Genomic DNA, 20484 nt, shown 5'->3' with positions numbered 1-20484 from the left:
CTAAAAACATTAGAACACTTTGTACCAGCAATATAAAATATACATATAATGCCTAAATTAGGTTAATTCATAATTAGGTCTAATTCATAAAGCTGTCTACATAAAAAATGCTAACTTGTCTACTAAAGTCAACAGCTAGCACAAAAAACTGCCAGGTAATATCATGTAAAACTTAAAACTCAGAAAGGTATTTGTTTCATCACTTCCTATCTGCTAGATCCTGATGTTGATCATATTTTATGACCACCTTCCTCACCTCTAAATACTTTGAAGTGATAGGGAGGATCACCTAATTAGTTATCTCAAAGGGTATTCTGAAATGTTTGTATTATAATAAGAGATGTAGCTGGCCTTCAGCAGAAATCTCCTTGTTACTCAAGGTCCATGCATACCCTGTCACTTGTTCACCTACACAAGCACAAGACCTCCTTTGAGGTATGTTCTTAGTGCCAATCACTGCTCTATCTCAATAAACAATCCTCACCTGTGGCAGATCATGTCTGGCCTGTTTCCTTCCTTTCTCCTCCATTTTCCTAACATATGGTGCTGACCCCAGGCAATGGTTCTCAAAGAAAGGGGAAAATAGGGTCCAGAGCCCATTTGCTTGGAAGGAGAGGGGGCTGGGTTTGTTTCAAAGGCTACTTACTGCAGCAACCTAATTGCTAAGAGACAAAATGCTCAGAAACAAACAAGCATCTCTTTCCTTTACCACTAGAAAATAGTGCTAGTATCAATTATATTGTTTCTCAATGTCAATCATGATTTATGCCAGGCAGTTATCTAAGACATATTCTGCTTCCTGCTAAAATTCCCAGGCAAGGCCTGACCCCTATCTGAAAGACTTGCTCTCCCCTCTGGAACCATTCTTCCTACGTAACCAAGGATGGAATTTGAAGGATTGACTCCCACCCTGTTTTCCCAGGTGCATACAGATACCAGGCAAGCCACCAAAGGTAAGTGCAGACTGCCCGACTCCAGCACAGCAATCCATCTAAGCCTGGCTGTAAACATTCCATGATGGGTCCAACTGAAAATGCCCCCCACCTCCCTTGACCTAATGACTTTTTCATTAGCTTCTGTCTCCTTGCTCAGACCACATAAAAACCCAGCTCCTACACACAGTCTCCAAGCCCACAGGAAGGCTGTGTCCCTCACTGCTCTATCTCAATAAACAATCCTCGCCTGTGGCTGATCGTGTCCGGCCCATTTCCTTCCTTTCTCCTCCATTTTCCTAATATATGGTGTTGACCCCAGGCAATAGTTCCAGAGGGGAGAGGTGAGTCCTTCATATAGGTCTTTGGATACATAAAAAGAATGAGCTAAGAGGGGAGCAACATGGAGTTATGAGAACAAAGCAGATTCCCATCACTACCTTCCGTACACATTGCGGGGAGAAGGGGGGAGGCAACATTTGTGCCAGGGAGTAGCGAAGCCCACCAGCCCAAAGCTAATTTCAATTCTTTTTCCTTCATCATCTTTATCATGAGAGGTGGCTTTCCCAAAAAGTAAACTATTTCTTCAAATAAAACATCAAAGTCCCAAAACCTACCACATGGATCATTTCATCCATATAGGTCCCCTCAAAATTTATACATGCCAACTTCCATCTGCCAATATGAAAGTTGGCTCATAATGGATGCTTTTTAAAGATGCCTCAGAAATTAGACCTTCCAGGGATAGAGAGAATTATGAAATGACTACTGGTTTTAACATTATATGAATGATATTAACTCCTATGTAAGAATAAAATTTCAATTCAGTTGAAGTGTTTATGTGATCTCATGTGAATGGACACATGATGGAGAAAAAGAGATTAAAATAAAGAAACGCTCAGACACATGCTTCCTAGGCAAGTAAACTTTCTGATGGTCATCTTCACAAGTCAGTTTAAAGATCCATGATTTTGAGGTTTTTTTAAAGTTGTTGTTTTTTGTCAGTCATGGGGGCTGAATTCTGGGCCTGGACACTGTCCCTCAGCTCTTCAGCTCAAGGCTAGTGCCCTACCACTTGAGCCACAACACCACTTCCAGCTTTTTGTTGTTGTTGTTGTTTATGTGGTGCTGAGCAATCAAACCCAGGCCTCATGAATGCAAGGCAAGCGTTCTACCACTGAGCCACCTTCCCAGCCCCAAAGATCAAAATTTTAAAGGTCCTAACCATCCAAGAAAAAGGTGCTTGGCCCTCACTCTAAGAGCACTAATTGGTCCTCTCCCTCAATATAAAATTTATGTCTTAAGGCCTAGCCTAAATTTAAGACTCAGAGGCCACATGAATCTATCCGAGCTAATCTATACCTGTTTACTTCCACATCTGTAAAACATTAGGTTCGAAGAATCAGCAGTATAATCCAGATGTGAGTATTCTCACAGCAAAAGCAATGGATCATTGTTCTCAATGGAGGGGGCTTTTGTGACTGCTTCGTGTGTTCAGAGTAAAATTTGGCTTAGTCCCCTAAAGCTTGTTCTGCTCTAATCTTCAAGTTACAGAGTAGCAAGTCCTCCTATCTTTATGCTTTATATCCATAACACACTTATCACTACCAGTCATGCCCAATAAGGGCAGAGATTCCGATTCTGAGTTGCTCACAAATTGGTCTCAACGGGTACAGACATTACTTTGCACATTATTTAAAACTGAATCAAGTCTTAACTTCTAAGCACTTAGCATTAATATTGCTAAACTTTTGGTATCCTCCAACCATCTATTGTCAAGCGTAGTTTTTAAGCAATATGAGATAGCAGATTAAAAAGGCTAAGAAGTACCAGAGCGCCTTGCTCCTTGCAATCTCAAATAGCTCCAACTGAGTGTGTGCAATGACAGGCCAGTAAGACTACACAAGAAAGGCCTTTGTTCAGATAAAACTCTCAGCATGCCATGAAGCAGTAAAAACCAGTATCTGGAGCACCATCTACACCTAGCCTCCCACAAGAGGGCCCAAATTCCTTTCATTGTACTAACTTTACTCTGGATTTGCGTTCGAGGTTTTACTGTTGCTTTTCTTGTGGGAGTCTTTTTGATTGTTTCCAGTTAGAAGGCAAAGTGGCCAGTGACCAGGCGGCATGTCCCCTCAGCTCAGTCCACATAAGGCCTGAGCTTATGGCTAATGGCAATTCACATACAAATTCGACTTTGTACATATTCACTGTATTTCAGTATTCCAACAAAACTTCTTTTAGTTTTGGGGGGTGATAGTGGTATTTGCTGGTTCTTTTGGAGATGGAGTCTAACTTCTCTGCCTAGGCTGGCCTCAAATGGCTTTCCTCTGCATCCCAGTCTCTTGGGTATACCCCAGCCTCTAGAATAACAAGTGTGAGCCACCAGCACCTGATTTTTTAATATTATTTTTTATTTTTAAAATTAAACTCACATACAAAGCAAATGAGTTACACACTCAGCTCCAGTTACTTTAAATCAGTATTTTACCAACACCTTGTGCCAAGCACCATTATTAATACTACACACTGAGCATCCTGCTTCAGAAGCAGGCATAAAATTACCTTACCACCAATTTGCAGACAAGCAATTGAGAGATTGGTGATTCAGCAGCTGAGCAAGAAAGTACTTGCTAATCATGTGTGAGATAACCTTGGGTTTGAATAAAACTTTCTAAGAGCAACCATGGGCATTAACTGGGGTAGAAGAGCAGGAACAAATGGAGGACTTGGAATAGTTGCGATAACATCTACTCGGATGAGAAAATGGCAACTCTAAAGAACAGGACCATCTTCATAATAAGTTTCAGGATGATATGAGCAAATAAAACTGGAAACAAAGGAGTAAGAAACAAATCCTACTAACTGAAGAATAAAACAATCAATAAATCAACATTAACAAGTCCTGAGGCAATACTGTACCTAAGAGATTCCAAGACCCTTAGGTGAACAGGGGAGTCACTTACAAGAAGCTTGGAATGACACTGGACGGATATCTATGGTCTACAACAGTTCTTATCTATACAAGGCAGTCTTACGTGCTTCTTCATGTGATGCTGTCTTCAGAACCACTTAAAAACTCTTGCAAGAGAAAAAGCTTAATTTAATCAAATTTCTGCCATCAGTTTATAGAAAATACCTGGTATTAGAACACAAAAGAACAAATGTAGAAAGGGAGAGAGACTAGGGGAAGCTATTAAAAAGTAGGAACTTGAAAAACCAAGTAAAGTAATATAAGGATCTTATTTGAATTCAGACTTAAATAAACTATACAGAAATAAGAGAATTTGAACATGGATACCAGATACTGAGGAAATAAGCTTAGATGTGATGAAGGTAATTTTTTTTTTTTGGGGGGGGGGGTCCAGTCATGGGGCCTGAACTCAGGGCCTGGGCGCTGTCCCTCACCTCTTCAGCTCAAGGCTAGCTCTCTACCACTTGAGCCACAGCACCACTTCCAGCTTTTTTTTTCTGCTTATGTGGTGCTGAGGAATCGAACCCAGGGCCTCATGCATACAAGGCAAGCGCTCTACCACTGAGCCACCTTCCCAGCCCCAATGAAGGTAATTTTCTTTAAAAGTCCTTGTCTTTGCCAAGCATGCTAAATATTTATAGATGATGAAATGGTATGCCTGTGCTTGCTCTAAAGCACTCTAGTAATAACTGATTCAGAATCACCAACACATGGTAAAGCCAGCGGATGATTGTTGGAGAGCAAATTTGTTAAATCATAAAATGGCATCACAAAAGGAAAAACGAAACTTTTACAATGAAGCAATCTAGTGGACCTCATCTAAACCAAATGACTGGCTTAACATCCCCCACAGCAGACAGACATGCCTTCCAATATAATGCACCTACATCAGTGACCATGCCTGCCAATGACATTTAACCTACCTATACTCAGGAAAGGAAAACTAGACAAAGCCTTCTGCTTTGTCATTAAAAGGCAAGTACAGACAAATCCTAAGTGAGAGATCCTGTAGACTGTGGTCCTGGACTGTTCAAGTGCCATGATCATTGATGGGAAAGGCTTTAGTGCAACTGTTCAAGAAGACTAAACAATTAAATGTATGCTTCAAGATTTAACAGTGGACATTTTTTTGGTGCTAGTCCTAGGCTTGAACTGAAGGCTTGTGACCTGTCCCTGAGTTTTTGTTTTTGTTTTTCCTGGTTGTGGGACTTGAACTCTAGGCCTGGGCACTGTCTCTGCACTCTTCAGCTCAAGGCGAGAGCTCTACCACTTTAGCCTCAGCATCACTTCCGGTTTTCTGGTGGTTAACTGGAGATAAGAGTCTCATGGATTTTCCTGCCCCAGCTAGGATTATAGGTGTGAGCCACTGGTGCCCAGTTCCTGACTTTTTTGTTCAAGCACACAGTACCACTTAAGCCACAGCTCCACTTCTGGGGTTTTGGCAGTTAATTGGCAATAAATGAGGATTCTCCAAATCTCAGCTTCCTGAGTAACCAGGATTACAGATATGAGCCATTGGCACCTGGCTTAACGCTGGATTTTTATTTTTAACTTGAAAGTACAACTGGAATAAGAATAAATTTCAATATAAATTTAGTATTTTGTACTATTATTGCATCAATGTACATTTTGAGGACAATGGTTATGCTGTAGTTGTGAAGAAGACGCTTATTTCTAAAGAAAGGTATGTCAAGGTATTTGTAACTCTCAAATATTCCACATAAAAAAAGATTGCAGTAAATGCTAACAAGTAGTGATCTAACATATAAAAAAAAAGTATAGCTGGGCACCGGTGGCTCACGCCTGTAATCCTAGCTACTCAGAAGGCTGACCTCTGAGGATCGTGGTTCAAAGCCAGCCTGGGCAGGAAAAGTCTGTGAGACTCTTATCTCCAATAAACCACTAGAAAACCGGAAGTGGCACTGTGGCTCAAGCGATAGAGCGCTTGCCTTGAGCTGAAGAACTGAGGGACAGCGCCCAAGCCCAGAGTTCAAGCCCCACGACCGACCAAAAAAAAAGTATAAAGTACTCTTATTATAACCCTAGTAAATAACAAAACTTTAAATGGGGGGGGGGGGGGGGAGGAGTGTGAATTAAGTGCCCTTTTAACAGCTTGCTACTTAAAATAAAGAAAACATAGAAGTTGAGTGTTCACATACCTGCTGGAAACCTAGTTATACTCAGGTGACTGAGATCTGAGGATCCTGGCTTAGAGCCAGCACAGGCAGAAAAGTCTGCAAGAATCTTATTTTCAAGTAACAACCAGAGGTGAGGCTCAAATGCTGGAACAGCAGGAGTGAGCAACAAAGCACAGGCAGTAAAGAGTAAAGAAGCCAAGCAAGAGTTTGAGTTCAAACCCTGGTACTGGCATAAAAAGAAAACATAAAATACACCTCTAAGAGAGAGAGGGAGGTGTAGGGATGAATGATGGGTATAATAAGGAGACTCACAAGGTATTTATTTCCAGTTATGAGTCTTAATTTCCACTTCTGCAAAATGTGAAAACATGTACCTCAAGGCAACATCATGACTAAAAGACAGATGACTAGATAAAAGTCCTGTAGGGGGAAATTACACATTAAACAATTCTCATGCCTATCAATTCATAAGGCTTTCTTTCAGAGCTTTTTAAAAATTCTCAACTGAGTAAATGTTAATAGAACTTCTTTAAGGCCTCTACATGCTCTTGGTCTTCTACCCAAGTTAATGGCCATGTTTCACTCTCATTTAAGTTTTTGCCTTGCCTGAGCATCCAAATTAAAATGAAACTTATACATCGTCTCCTCTTATTCTTTCCTAGTTTTCTTCATAGCCTTTGCTAGAACATGCACACTGTTAACACTGGAACTGTCTTGTTTACCCCTCTATTCCTCAAACACATGATAGTTCTGGCACCCAGCAGGCACTCAAAAGAGAGGAAACATTAACTATGGTGTACACTCTTTATACAGATGAAGTAATCAAAGGCAGGACTTCTAGCTTGAGACTGTCCTTGTATCCTGGCTTGGCCACTTACACACTTTGTGATGCTAGGCACCTTCCTGCTGCCATTTGTTCCACTTGTAAAATGTGAACCACACTAATTCTTAAGACATCAAAGATTCAAAAGACAGAAGAAACGCATATCTTAAATGCAAATTCAAGCATACAGCCCTTGTTTCAACCACTAAAGTTGGATATAACTACCATCTTCTCTCAAAGACTAATAACCACCACAGGATTTGAAGAGGTCAAACATCCAACCAAGTAAACTCTGTGGTTCACCTTCATGGGTTTTTTTGTTATTCTTATCCTACTAGGTTCCAATTTTACATTCCTAGAAAAAAGTGTTCCTAGAACTGATACTAAACAGTTTCTCATTTTCCATGTTACTGAGACAGAAAATGTAATCACAAACATCTTCCTGGTAGACCAGATTCTAACTCTCCCAGGAAGACAAGTTGTAAACATTTTGAAATTAGATGATTCCTCAAAAAGACAACTTTGCCTAGAAAATTCAGAAATGTTCTAATTTTCCTCAAGGTAATAATACAAGGTTTTTCAAGAAGAAATAGGACCACAGACAAGATAATCCAAACAGCATTTGAAAGAAAGAAAATATGTATAGAACCAAACTTAACATGTGGACATCAAGCAAAAAAGTATTACAGACTAAGGCAGCTAGATTTTCAGGGTAAGAAAAGTAGAAAAGTAAAAAAAAAAAAAAAAAATCCAGAAATGGTTTCAGTAGATAATATTGAAATTAAAAGGAACCTGCAATGATTTCATCCTAACCATTAAAAAAAAGAAATGACATCAGGACAAATTTGTTTTCTTCACTGTTTTTCTTACAGACTGATTTTGCAAAATCTTACTTAGACCACATGAGAAGGGTATTCCTGAAACCAAGGTCGCTTCCAGTCCACTGTCTTGGAATTCCCTTGGGTGTTTGAAGGTTTTGAGATCACATAGATCACACAATTCTTTCTTATGACTGTTAATAAAACAGAATGCCACGGAGTAACAAAAAGACAATCAGAAAAACCTAAACCGAAGTCATTTACTCTTTCCAAACAAGGTCATGCAATTTAAAAAGCAAATAAAACCAATCCTACAGTATTCTATCTCACAACATTCCTTTTTAATTCCTTTTTTGAATCAAAAGCAGTACAATTTACACACAAGCATCTGAAAACAAAGTGGAAACACGGCAGATTATCAGGGATGCTAACTTTTCTAAGTAGCAAGGGCTGTCCATTTCTCCTGGGATCCACTTCCCAGCCACTGAAACTCAGTACAGCATTATTCCCAGTCTACCCAAGAGAATGTTCTCAAACTGGACTATAGCCACAGGAAGATAGCTGCCATAGCCACACCTAGGTTTCCTCACTTGACAAAAGGAAAGCACTTGGGGCTGGGAAGGTGGCTCAGTGGTAGAGCGCTTGCCTCGCATGCATGAGGCCCTGGGTTCAATTCCTCAGCACCCCATAAGCAAAAAGAAAAAAGCTGGGAGTGGCGCTGTGGCTCAAGTGGTAGAGCGCTAGTCTTGAGCTGAAGCGGTAAGGGACAGCGCCCAGGCCCAGAGTTCAGGCCCCAAGACCAGACCAAAAAAAAAAAAAAAAAAGGAAAGCACTTAACACTCAGGTACCAAGTACAAAGTTTTAAAACCTAAAGTCTAGCTGGGCAGTGGTGGCTCATCCTTAATACTATCTACCTGAGAGGCTAAGATCTGAGAATCTCAACTTGAAGCCAGCACAGGCCAGACAAATCCTAGATACTCTGATCTCCATTTAACCAGCAAAAAAAGCTGGAAATGGATCTGTGGCCCAAGTGGTAGAGCACTGTCCTGGGGTGAGGGGAGACGGGAGGGGTGCGACAACCGCAGAAGTCTAAATAAAGACAAAAGTAGGACATCTTGATTCTGGGACAGATGCAGATAAGTGCCAGTTTATGAGGTCTTGTTCTTGTTTGCAATTTTTTTTTGGCAGGAGTGGGGTTTAAACTCAGGGTCCTACACTGGCAAGTCATTTTCTAGACAAAGTTATCTTTGGCCTACAAGCATTATTTCAAACCAACAAGAGGTTAATACAATGGGTGCAAATCAAATTGTAGGGCTGGGAAGGTGGCTCAGTAGTAGAGTGCTTGCCTCACATGCATGAGGTCCTGGGTTTGATTCCTTGCACCACATAAACAGAAAAAGCTAGAAGCGGTGCTGTGGCTTAAGTGGTAGTGCATTAGCCTTGAGCTGAAGAGCTCAGGGACAGCGCCCAGGTCCAGAGTTCAGGCCCCACAACAGCCAAAAAAAAAAAAAATCAAATTGTACCAACGCTTGCTTAAACGATCCCCCAAAGGAGGTTATTCTTAGGAGAGGACCAGAATGGCACAGTGCCATGTGCATCTGTTATCTGTTTTGGTCTGTGCATCATTTATCAAAATGAACTCCAGGAAACAAAAACAAGTCTTTTTCTTTTTTGCTGTTTTTGTTTTCCTTTTGTTCTATGCATTCACTTATATGTCTTGGCGAGTACAGAGGCACAGAAATGGAGAGACAAAGGGCAAACAAATTCAACAATGCTCCTCACTGGACACTATGCTGAAAATGAGCTATACAACTTGCAGGTGTGGACAGAAGGGAAAAACTAGGAGACAGTAAGGGTAGGGTGACATTATCCAAAAAGAAATGTACTCTTGGGCTGGAAATGTGGCTCCGTGGCAGAGTGCCTGCCTAACATGCACGAAGCCCTGGGTTCCGTTCCTCAGTACTAGATAAACACAAAAGGCTGGAAGTGGTACTGGGGCTCAAGTGGTAGAGTGCTAGCCTTGGGCAAAAGAAGCTCAAGGAGAGTGCCCAAGACTGGCAAAAATAAAGAAAGATAGAAATGTACTCTTTACCTAACTTATACAATTGTAACCGCTCTGTTCATCAACTTTGTAAAACAAAAAAATAAAAAATAATTTTTAAAACTAGACAATTTACTGAAAAAGTAGACTGTGAATCATACTTTCTAACAGGTCACACTGTGATACCAAAACTAAGGGTAACTCTAAAGTCTTTGTTCATGGTACCCTATGTAAACACAGATAATCCAGCAGTCTGAGATTGCTATTACTTTTGCCATTCACCTAGTAGCTATGGATTCTATTGCAAATCAATGACGAGTTACAAAGACAGGCTCTGTCTATACAAATGCTGAAAGAGTTGAAAGCAGCCATCTAAAGCCTATTATCTAAATAAGAAATTACACAATGAACTCTGGCCCATGGTCATAAAAATATTTTTGAGCTAATTGACATCTTAAAATCTGGTTTCCCCTAAAATCTGGATTTCTAGTGGGGAATAAAAGAGAACGAGTAAGAGAAGCCAGGCCTAGACATGGCAGTGAGACTGGAGTGAAGCAGCTAGCACTAACACTGTTACAAATACTCAAGCAAGAATTGTATTGCAAGTTTGATTTAGTCCAGGATTCTGGCAACATTAACTAACATATATTGAGTTTAGCTTTTGAAGTATCTCAATCACGAGAAGAACTATGGAAAATAAGACAATAAAACTCACTACACTATTCCACTGACACACTTTTACCCTTCTAAGAGATGAGAAAACTGAGGGTCCAAAGCCAATCCATCCAATGCCACTTTTGTGTTTATTCTACCATACCAGCAATATCCTCACTTGGATCTTAAGTTTTTCTATTCATTTTAGGGGGGAAAAAAAAATCAGACTACATACTGAAGAAGTTTTCATACCCCAAGCAAACATATTCAATCAAAAGTACATAGATACCTTAGATATTTTATTTAAGCTTGACACCTATATGTATAATGACTTGCCAACCTTGTTTAATGTATGGGCCAAAGCCCTCGAAGAATGATTTCCATGACTTGGAGTTCATTGCTGATTGATGTTCCTTCTGCTTCATCTAAAACTCTATAAATCCATCTCCTCCAATTTCCAACTCAAATGTCATTAAAGTGGAAAGCTTTAAAGAGCACCCTTTAAAGCAGCCTCTACACAGAATCTCAACTATTGTTACCTTTTCTACCAAACTTAATCACTTCAAACCATATCTCATTCTACAGCCATCATTTCAGCAGCTCACCTTTTCTAAGTCTTTCCAAAGAATCCAACTTGAACTGACTTAATCAGTTCATAATATAGTAAAATTATTAGAAACATAGGTTACCTGCCACACAGTCGTGAAAATCAATACAACTTCTAGGAAACATGTGACTCACCCAGTCCAAGGAAAGCACCAACTTGAAAACAACCTACTACAGATCAAAGTAGCTGCCATAAGGCAGCTAACTGAAGATCTGACATATTCACAACACACAGCAGAAGATAGAAATGAAAACAGACTTGACCCCAAAGAACTGTAATCTAGCAAAGGAAGTAAAATACACTCAACAATTAAGAACATGACACAGAAAGTAAACCACTTGATAACAGGAAAACACCATGCAACCAAAGCAAAGATCCTAATGGTACAGGTCCTTGATATTTAAGTTGAAATGAACTTGAAGAGAGATATTCATGGAGACAATGTGGAAATGTGGGGGGAAAAAAAGGAGCATTCAGAGAAGCAATGTGATCCAGGTATCAGAGAAAATGAAAGAAAATGATATATATCCATTTGCAATAGCTTTACTTGGTATATGAAATGGAGAATTTAAGAAATTGAGTGGTGAGATTTTTTTTTTTTTAAATAGGCTGCAGTGGTATTAAGAGGCAGCCATTGATGCCAGACTTTATTCTCAGTATTTGTGAGAAAGACATGTGTCCCAATTTGGTAGCAGCTTGACACAACCAACTAGTGTGGAAATCAGAACGTCATCACTACATAGTGCTAATATTTACTTATCAAAATAGCATCCCAGTTAAATTCTTGTAAAACATCTTAAGACAACTACTTTCGTATTCTAAGTGGTATATTAACTACCAGCAGCACATTAAAAGAGACACCTACGGGTGCCAGTGGCTCATGCCTGTATAATCCTAGCTACTCAGAGCACCACTTTTCCAAGCCAGGCTAGGAAGGTCCATGAGAATTTTATCACCAAATTAGCACCAGAAAGCCGGAAGCGGAGCTGTGGCTCAAGTGGGAGAGCACTAGTCTTGATCATAAATGCTCAGAGTCAGTGCCCAGACCCTGAGGTTAAGCCCCAGGACTGGCACAAAGAGAGGGGAAAGGGGACAGGATAGAGGGGGAGGAAGAGTAAAAAAGAGACACCTATAAAACTGCAAGTGTGTGAAACAAGCAACTCAAGACAGGCAAAGAGAAAGCTACAGGCGACTGGGACCCATAAAAATAGAAAGAAGTTGGGGCTGGGAATGTGGCTCGGTGGTAGAGTGCTTGCCTAACATGCACGAAGCCTGAGGTTCAATTCCTTAGTTCCACATAAACAGAAAAAGCTAGAAGTGGCACTGTGGCTCAAGTGTTAGCCTTGAGCAATAGAAGTTCAGGGTCAGTGCTCAGGCCCTGAGTTCAAGCCCCATGAATGGCTTTAAAAAAAAAATTGGAGGGCTGGGAAGGTAGCTCAGTGGTAGAGCGCTTGCCTTGCATGCCTGAGACCCTGGGTTCGATTCCTCAGCACCACATAAGCAAAAAGAAAAAAGCCGGAAGTGGCGCTGTGGCTCAAGTGGTAGAGCGCTAGCCTTGAGCTGAAGAGCTGAGGGACAGTGCCCAGGACCAGAGTTCAGGCCCCACGACCGGACCCAAAAAAAAAAAAATTGGAAGTAGTGGATTTATTCAAGCCAGATGATAGAAGGCAGAGAAGTGATAAATACAAGTTAAGCACTAACAGGGGCAAGCATGGAAGTAGGCAATTCACTGTGTTAGGAACAATACTGAGTTTATTGCACCAAAGCTGCATCTAGGCTACAACTAGCACAGAAGATCTATCAGCTTGTTCAGAAAACATCACATCACCTATACAGCAAAAGGAACAGCATGGAGAAAGGAAGGAATCAAAGCAGAAAGTCAGAGAACAGAACCATAGGAAAACAAATAATGACTATAGAAAATTCATGTGTATACTGTAAATCAGGGGGCAGCAAATTTCACCTGTAAAAGACCAGATAATAAACATAGGCCAAGGAACAGGATTATGCTTCAATGTAGCTACACTCATAGACTGTGAGATTTTAATTTTAATTTTCATGTGGCTATAAAATATTGACCTTTTGATAGTTTTTTCCAACAATAGGCTGTAAAAGGTAGGGGTGTCAGGACAAGTCTAGCTTGTGTGCCATCTCCTCTAAGACAGAAGTTCCCAAGGACAAGACCTGGACCTTTCCAAACTCCCAAGCACAGTTTTCCTTTAGAAAAACTAGTTACTTACCAGACATGCATCTGTCTAACTCCATAAAGCTGACTTTCCTAGATTAAGAGGTAACAACATATGTAGATGACAAACCTTTTGGTGTTATTGCTTTCTCAAAAGAAGAACTCAAAGGCTCCTTATCTTGAACAGAAAAACTCAGGAAATTAGAAATTGATTCTAATAGATGCCAACATATTTTTATACATATGATCATCATACCACAATATATCACTCCCTCTCTACCCTTCCTTCTACTTTCATGTTAAGCCAAGCATCTGTATTCAGGTTTGAGATGAGTTATGCCGGTACTACAAAGAGCAACAGCACTCGATTAAAAAAAAATTTAAGGAAAAAAATTACTTTATACCTTCTTTACTGCTTTTGAACATTGTTTCATGGGATTTTACAATCCAAAAGGTAAGATTCAACAGCACTGTGTATAAATACAACCTAGACTTTAAAAACCTACAATAAACATCAATAATGAATTTTGTACAAGTAATGAACTTTTTTTTTTAACGAAGAACAGCATATCAAACTTCTGACAGTCTTCACATATACAAACCACATCTGGTGAGAAAGAACTCCTTACCCCCAAGCCACTCCTTGTATCTTAGCAGTAGCTCAGGGTCAGGAGCAGGAGTCCTTCTTCAAGCACTTGCTGCAGCAATAAGCTGTAACCCAAGAAAACTTTAATACTAAATGTAAGTATAACATGTAGTTTCAAATAGAAAGACAAAAGCTCAACTGTTTGGGGAGAGCCCAACAGAAAGAAAAGTAAAGCAATTTACAAGACTGCCTTAAAGTTTCCATTGAAACTGATGTGTCCATAAGCAGCCAGCAAGGATTTCAGCATTTCCTATCAAAGGTCCTCAAGCACGTCAAGCTGCAATGAAAAAGGGTTTGGCCAGCCCCATACATGAGTTCATTAGCAGCCCCCTCACCTGAAATTGTCTCCAAAGCCATGCATCAGTGGCTCACATCTGTAATCTTAACTACTCAGGAGTCTGAGATCTGAGGGTTGTGGTTCAAAGCCAGCCTGGGCAGGAAAGAGATTTTTATCTTCAACTAACCACCAAAAAAGCTAGAAGTAGGTATGTGGCTCAAGTGGTAAAGCACTAGCCTTGAGCAAAAAAGCTTGGAGGCAGTGCCCAAGTTCAAGCCCCAGGACCAGCACAAAAAAAAAAAAAAGGAGAAAAAGGCACATGTTTTGTATTACTTTCAGAATATCTGAACTGAATAAAACTCTAAACTAAACACAAACTTTGACAGGGTTATCCAATCACAAAGGCTTGAGTGTAGAGAAAACAGAGAACTCTTGAGACTCATTCAGAAAACCTACTGTTTCCTAGATCTTACTACATCTAATTACCAAGTCATATGTTAAATTAAAGAGTGCATCACAGGGCTGGGAAGGTGGCTTAGTGGTAGAGCGCTTGCCTTGCATGCCTGAGGCCCTGGGTTCAATTCCTCAGCACCACATAAGCAAAAAGAAAAAAACCGAAAGTGGTGCTGTGGCTCAAGTGGTAGAGCGCTAGCTTTGAGCTGAAGAGCTGAGGGACAGCGCCCAGGCCCAGAGTTCAGGCCCCATGACCGGACCCAAAAAAAAAAGCTCAGTGCCCAGGACCTGAGTTCAAGCTTCAGGACTGACATAAGAAGGAAAAAAAAAAAAAGAGTGCATCACAAAATTCTTAGCCTATAAACTATGTTAATGAGCTTTTGTAAAATGTGATCTGCTTCCCATGGAAATTAAAAACAAATGGGGAGACCAGGAGTAGTGAAACATGCCTATAAGCCCAGCACTCAGGAGGCTAGGTCAAGGCTACCAAGTTCTACTAAACCTCATAAGATCTTGACTCAAAGAAAAGTGGGAGGAAAAACACTGAACATAAAACTAACTCCATCCGTTATAATGAAGTAGTTATCTACTTCTTTCATTTCTACTTTAGAAAACATGCAAAAGATATACTATTGTACACCTATCCATCAATTAAGCTAGTTATTAAACCATTCTCATATAAAAATTTGAGTAATGACATTATTCTAAGAAAAAATATTTTCTCAGAGCATTCACAAATCTTAACCCAGTTGTGATCAGCTTCTGAGCAAACGCAATCTAGACCTGATAACATATTCCTAGAGAATATGGAAGACATACTATAAAGATTTTTCTCCCCAAAATTCCTCTTCCCACACCCATCCCAAGCCTAAAAAATGTATTTTTCTAAACTCCTCCACAGTATGCAGCATTATCACTCATGTATTGACAATTCACTCTTTTACCTAAAAGAAATTAAATACCGATCTCCAAACTCCAATTGCGAAGTACAATCAAATGGCATCAGCCATCTTTCCAGACTCAAGAACCAGTATCCACTGACCTGTCACAATGCACAGTTCCTGGACCCCTTAGCCACCTGACTGCTCCTTCTGCAAGGGTGGGTCAGGAAAGGCAGGAGAGTGCTCACTATCTCATAGGCAATCCTTTTGTTGTAGAAAGGGTTTCCACTTGAGACTGCCTGAAAATCCAGCTTTGGTCTTTCCACTGCAGTTTATGACCGTCTGCATCATAGCCTTGGAATACCATGTTTTCCAGAAATGAGTAAAACTCTTCTGATACTATTTGACATAAGGATAACGGGGCTTCTCAAATATTTAGAGACTCTTCTGTAAATTCAGCTTAAGACTACTCTAGGCAATTACTTTCTCAAATACTTGTCATTTTTAAATGACTGGTCCTCACCTTAAAAGCCCTAGTTTCACAATATTCACAATATTCACAATATTCAGAATTTAACCACACTTTTATCTAATTTTTAATGCTAAAGCAAAAATAGAGAATGTGGAAATTACAAGTTTTTTGCACACACACATTAAGAGTCAGTGGTAGAATGCTTGCTCCATATGACAAGGCCCTGGGTTCAATTCCAAGTTTGGAGGGTTGTAAGGGGAAGTCTTGGCCAATATTCAAGCTGAATGGGACCTGCAAATAGATTTCTTGGAAGGACATCTCCACACATACATGCATAAGTGTGCAAGTACAACAAAAGCACAGATTCACTACAATCAATTGAAAACAGAAATTAGATTGACTACATTCATCACCTAGTTATTCTACATACTAGACTTCAAAAATCTTCCCACAGGACTCCCCCAATGTTACAACAGATAGGTGAGAGGTTCAACATGGTGTCTTTAAACTCTGTAGGCTCAATTTTAAGGAGTCACACTGGAGGAACTGGAAACCATTTTCAAAACTCTGGAAGGCTAAAAACAGGCCTGAAAAGCTAGTCTCTAAACTCTCATCTGCTACAAAAGTTGCATATCTCCTCAATTCTAAGACATATAAAATCATTAGGGCTGTGCACAAGTGGCTTTGGCTTATGCTTGTCATCCTGGTTACTTGTCATCCTAGCTACATAAACTGAGACCTGAGGATTGAGGTTCAAAGCTAGCCTTGGCAGGAAAGTACATGAGATTCTTTCTGCAATTAAACAACAAAAACCCAGAAGTGAAGCTGTGGCTCAAGTGGAAGAGCCATAGCCTTGAGCAAAAAAACTAAGGGACAGTTTCAATACCCTGAGTTCAGGCTCAGGTACCAGCACCAAAAAAAAAAAAAAAAGATTATGGGAAAGGGAAAATAGAAAAATACCAACATATTAAGAGGCCACAATGCAAAGTGGTCCTCCTAAAATCTACAACTATGAAAATTATGCAACTTAAAATTGAAAATTAACAAAGGTGTCTGCGTCCCTGTAGCAGAAGCATACACTGCCTCAGGTTGGAACTAAGGCCTCCAGAGCTGCTAAAGGTATACAAACCCATTTTAGCACTCTACATTTAACAAATCTATAGTTAACTTTGTAATTTATTTTCCTACCACTTAGAATCCAACATTCCTAAATTGAAAGCAAAGACTGTCTAAAATCTCTAAGTCTGTAACAAACTACATAAACAAAGATAAGTTAACAAAAAAGTAGTGTTATTATTTAGGTCAAGGATCAAATACAAGTTGTACCAATGTTTATCTAGAGCCACAGGTGAGGCCTCCTCCCAGCCTCAGAATGGGTATCTTGCTCCTCCTTTCATCCTCATCTAGGGAATTGTCCCAGATTATAAACTTTCTAAATGTTTGGGGGGTTGGGGGGGGAAGGTTTAATGCTGCCCTTGGGAAAGGATTTCAAAAATTATTAAAATTACACTTGGTTTATCTAAACTAATCTTGAGTATTTTTACAAAAAAAAATTACATGCTGCTTTTATAGAATGCGTTTATGTATATATTTATATCATACATATTTTTTTCTAGACTCCTCTGTAAAAATGGCCTAAGACAGTTCCAAGCAACTACCTTCTCAAATGACATTCGCATACATATACAGAAACACACACACAAACTATACAAACAGCATGGTAAAGAAAATGGTTTTAGTCAACATACTTGAAGCTATGCTAATCAAGGAAAAATCCAGTCTTCATTTCCAAGATTTATGAATGAGCTAATACTACGCACCTAGATCCTGCCTCTTTGGTAATCACCTGCCGCTTTCTAAAACAAGGAAGGTAAATTTCAGTAACATTTCCCAGATTGTGAATCATTGCCTAAAAAGCAGAATCATAGGGCTCAAACACTTCTATCTAAAAATGTTCTGTTTTTAATAAAGTGCCCCTCCATAGTTCCAATCCTTTTTTAAAAGGTGCATTTCCTCCTAAGGAAAGAGGAAGGTGGAGATAGAGGGGTATCAGAGGCAAAACAATGCAATCTTCTTCCCCAAGGCAGGGACCAAGCTTAGGGACACAATGGCATGCCTGGCCAGCCTCCCTGTACCCCATCCAACGGGCTGGCGTCCCTTCCCAGCCAACCCTGTGAAAAACATCCTTCCTAACCACCTCATGCTAGTGACTGCTTGGGGGTTTCCACGGAGCCCAAGCTTAAAACCGAATCAAACTGAACTGGTCATACTCTTCTAAAATGTTTGATTCAAACAAAACGTGTTCACGTTCCCCAGCGCCATACAGAAGAAGGCTGTTTCCAAAGTTCAGACACAAGATTATCTTCTTATACCTGGTTTTTCTTTTTTTTTTTGGGGGGGGGGGGGGTGGTAAATAGCGTACAGCACACTCTCACACTCTACATTACCGAATTCTCGGAAGGACGGGGATTTCGGCGACGACTTGAGGAGTGCAAGACCCAGAACAGAGGGCGAAGTGCTGCCTCCAGCCGCCGGCCTCTGTGCTGGACCACGCCGCCGCCAACACCTGAAGGGAACCGGCTGCTGGTTCGATAACCATCCTCCACACCTGGAAGCCCCTACCTCAAGATCAATCAAAAGCAGGGGGGGGGGAGGGAAGGAAGAGGAAGAGAGGGAGGGGAAGGGAGGGAGGGTGTCTTCGAAGAGGCGCAAGCCAGGCAACAACTTGGATGAATGAACCTGGGCTAGGGGCACGGGGGGCAGGGTATTCGCTGAAGTCAAAAACAAAAAGCAGGAGACGTCCAGGATGCCTGCTTGGTAACGGGAGAGCGGGGTGAGCGGGCGGAGTAGATCACGGCACACACACGCTCTGGAGGAACGTTTTATTGAGCGCCGACGTTGCCAAGGCGGCCGGAGGGCGGGCGGCGGGCGGGCGCGCGGCGGGGCCGGCGACGACGAGGCTTCACGGGCGCAGGTCGGAGCTGAGCTGGGCGCTCTCCCGCGTGTCCTCCCGCGGACCTTCCACTGGACTCCCGCGGGCCGGGGCTCGGGCCGAGGGCCGGCCCCGCCCCGGGTTCCGGGGCCCCCCGGGCCGGGCACACCCCTCCCGCGGCCTCCCGCTCTCACGCGCGGGCACGCCCCCGCCTCCCGCGCGCACGCGGCCGAGCCCAGCCGGCGGCCCCCGCCCCCGCCCCCCCGCCGCCCGCACGGCCTCCGCGGGGCCGCGCCGGGAGGACCCGGGGTCCCCGCCGCCCGGAAGCGCGGACACCGGGCGGCCTAGCTGCGGCGGGTTCGCCCGCCCGCCCGCCCGCGCGGGAGGACGGGCTCTGAGGGAAGGTCACTTACCCGCTGCATGGCTTTCAGAATCAAAGCCAGCTCGTAGCGGGGCATGCCCGAACGCTCGGCGCGCGGCTCCGAAGCGGACCGGGTCCCCCGGTGCGAAGGGGCGGGGACGCGGGTGCGGGCCCGGGGTTGCGAGGGGAGGGAAGGGTGGGAACGCGCCGGCGGCTGAAGCGGACGGCTCCCGGGCGGCGGCGAAAGCACGCTCCGGCCGCGCGAGCCCGGGCTTAAAGGCTCCGGCAGCTGCGCAGTGGGGGCCACGCCCCCTCGCGAGGCCACGCCCCTCGGCCCGCCTCCGCCGCCACGCTTTCTACCTAGGGCTCTCCAGCCCCTGGAACTTTCCATGCCTTGCGTCTCCTCCCGGGCGCCGGGCGGCCGTGTGCGCGTGCGCCGCGGTGCGGTCTCGGTCCGGCGCGCGCTCCTGGTCGCGGCGCCCCCCGCCTCCCGGGCGCGGAGCCTCCTCGGCGGGCGACGTGGGGGGCGCGGCGGGACCTGGGGCGCTCCCCGGCGCTCTCGCCCGCTCGCCCTCCCTCCCTCCACCCCCTCTGCCTTTCTCCCACCCTCTCCCCCTTCTCCCCTCTCCCTCCTTTCTCTCTCCCCTCTCTCCTTTCTCTCCTCCTCCTATCTTCTCCCCCCTCCCCTCTCCGTCCTCTCCCCCTCTTCCTCTCCTCCTGTCTGTCTGTCTGTCTTTATTTCTCTGTGTGTCTCTCTCTGTCTGTCTCTCTGTCTCTCTCTGCTGGTGACCTTGGGCAGGTCGATTTGGGGACCGTGAGGGTGGGTGCCTTTGAGTGAACTGAGGCACATACACCTCCAAGTGCAGCGTGCCTGGAGCAGAAGGAAGGGAAACAGGGCTCCCTCTCCCTCCAGCCCCCATGCTGTCTCCCTCGCTGGCTCCTTAACCACTGAGGCTCCTGCCAGGGCTCCCTCTGCTCTTGCTGACCCATTAAATGGGTCTGGAAGTGAAATGTTTGTCACCCTTAAAGTGGCTTTAATGATCATCGTAAAAATTTATTGAGCACTTACTCTGTGTCAGGTACCATGCTAAGGCTGTTAGGGTGTCTCATAAAATTCTAAACAGCCACCCTATGACACAAGCACTATTCCATTTTAGGCATTAGGAAATAGAAAAAAAAATAAGTACCTCGTTCATACACACGGTGGGAGGAACAAGTACGTATCTGGACTACCAGAAGGCTGTGCCCCCTCTTAGGCATCTGTACCGCCTACCTTCTATTATCTCTATT

At 42.8% G+C, this 20484-nt stretch overlaps 1 protein-coding gene across 3 annotated transcripts in view; it reads right to left on the bottom strand.

The window, feature by feature from the left end:
• Positions 1–19458, bottom strand: part of LOC122114294 (sodium/myo-inositol cotransporter-like) — a 57732-nt gene extending 38274 nt beyond the window's left edge. For 2 of the 3 annotated variants that reach the window (XR_006148552.1, XR_006148551.1), the window contains exon 1: positions 19247–19458. The gene's annotated coding sequence lies outside the window, so the exon portion shown is untranslated. The remainder of the gene's footprint in view (positions 1–19246) is intronic. The other variant, XM_042687351.1, reaches the window with a different exon arrangement.
• Between the last annotated feature and the right edge of the window lie 1026 nt (positions 19459–20484).

This window comes from Dipodomys spectabilis, unplaced genomic scaffold (genome assembly GCF_019054845.1).
Source record: "Dipodomys spectabilis isolate Male_0828 unplaced genomic scaffold, ASM1905484v1 ptg000107l, whole genome shotgun sequence".
Taxonomy (NCBI): Eukaryota; Metazoa; Chordata; class Mammalia; order Rodentia; family Heteromyidae; genus Dipodomys; species Dipodomys spectabilis.
The sequence above is the reverse complement of the archived record's forward strand: the minus strand, read 5'-3'. Positions and strand labels throughout refer to the sequence as shown.